The sequence below is a fragment of the Meleagris gallopavo genome, chromosome 4 (assembly GCF_000146605.3).
Source record: "Meleagris gallopavo isolate NT-WF06-2002-E0010 breed Aviagen turkey brand Nicholas breeding stock chromosome 4, Turkey_5.1, whole genome shotgun sequence".
Classification (NCBI taxonomy): Eukaryota; Metazoa; Chordata; class Aves; order Galliformes; family Phasianidae; genus Meleagris; species Meleagris gallopavo.
The window spans coordinates 27,161,245-27,163,120 of NC_015014.2; positions in this window are offsets into that span (position 1 = coordinate 27,161,245).

Below are 1,876 nucleotides of genomic sequence, written 5' to 3' on the forward strand. Positions count from 1 at the left end.
AGCCCATTTTTACAATATTCTCTTTGAAGAGTTTTGATGAATAAGCATGTTGGGTGAAATCCGTCATTAAAACTCAAGGCTAGAACTACAGGATGTTGAGAGGCAAATTAAAAAATACAGAAAGAAATATGGAATCCACTTGAAAAGAATGAAAATGCAGTGTCTGTAATATGTTTGTGAGTTATAGCTGAATCAGAATCCAGAGCTTGAGAAGTCATTATTGTTGTCCTCAGAATGTAGACAAATGGATGTGCAAGCAGGGAATCCTCACTCCAATTGAGCAATGTTGCTTTCTATAATATATTTTAGCAAATTCCAATGCATTGTCAGTCATGCAATTTATTGAAGAGAACATCTGCCAATTTTTGTACCCAAAGAGGCTCTCCAGGATTTGTACAGCTGGGATATTGTGAACATTTTAAATTAGTGCCATGACTGGTGGTTTTCTTAGAGGGATGTGTAAGTCTATTGCTAAAAGTTCCTGCAGGGGATTACAGCACTGATAAAGTCCTCCTCTGCCTTAACTCAGCAACTTCTAGTTTTGTAGGCAAGACCTTCAAACAAGGGCAAGTGTAAATTGCAACTTCATAGAGACACAGGGTTTCATCCGACAAAGCTGTTTAAGCACATGCTTCTCTCTCAGTAAATAGCCTAATATCCCCATCAAGAGTAAAATACTTCACATGTGCTTCACATCATGGTTTTGTTTTCTTCTTCCTTCATTTCTTTTTAGGACTTCTGACTGGAGTGCTGCCACTTCAAACAAAATTAAATTGATTTTCAGTTTCCCAAGAGTCAGATTCCATGATTTTAATTCACTTTAAAGAATCGTGCTCAGGAATTAGATTATATCATAGCCTAGAGGTATTGCAGTTAAGAGTTATGCCACTCTGAATCATCAGAAGTCCTGGTGAGTTAACAGGAGCACTCTCTAGTCCAAGCCATGGTGGGAAGATTGGGCTGAGGCCCAGCTTCCCAACTACTTATACGGTGAGGAGTTTCAGCCTAGGGTGCATGTCTGAAGCACCCCGGTTAGACAATGCAAATCTCCTGCATGTGTATAAATGCATCACATATGCAGGGCAGATTTCACTAAAAGGCTACAGAACTTTTCATTCTTGTTGAATCGAGCCATTTCTTCCTGAAGATTAGTTGTATTTATGCAGAAGAGCAAAGTAAAGATCTGGGGACTCCAATAAACATTTTCTCTATGGTATATGAACCTCTTTAAATATTTTAAATATTTTTCTGAATAATTGAGATTTTCACCACTTTTGTGTGATTTTATTCCAGACAGTGTGGTTAATATTAATAGACCACTTGCACATCATTGTGCACCTTCAAAGCTGCAGGCATTAACTGATAAATCTCACACATCCTTATAAAGCAGATAACTAAGCACTATCAATCTCTTAAATAGGGATTGAGTGGTTGTGTAAGAAACACCAAGTGTGTTGATAAGGAATTGTTCACTGCAGCACAAAGAGGGAACAAGCGGCAGACTGGCAAAAGAGAATATTCCTTTTCCTCATCTGTACTGAGTCCACATTGAGCTTTCAAGCATTTCTCTTCACTGTTTAGCTTATGGTTTCCCTTGATGGTTTGGTTTTCGTTGATCTGTCTCTAGGTTTATGTACTCACATGCATACATCTGTGAGTGCATGTATTGTAAGTATGCATAATGACCTGGTTTTCTATGTGTTTATGATCCAAGTCTCCAGAACCTTGAAAAACCTATATGGAGATTTTTCATAGACATCACCTTTGAGCTGGAAAAGTTCCAGTTTGAATGTCCTGATGATTAAGAGGGGATTAGCCATTTAAAAAAATCAGGTGTTCTTATGGACCCATAGGTGTGCATATGCTCTTTATAGCC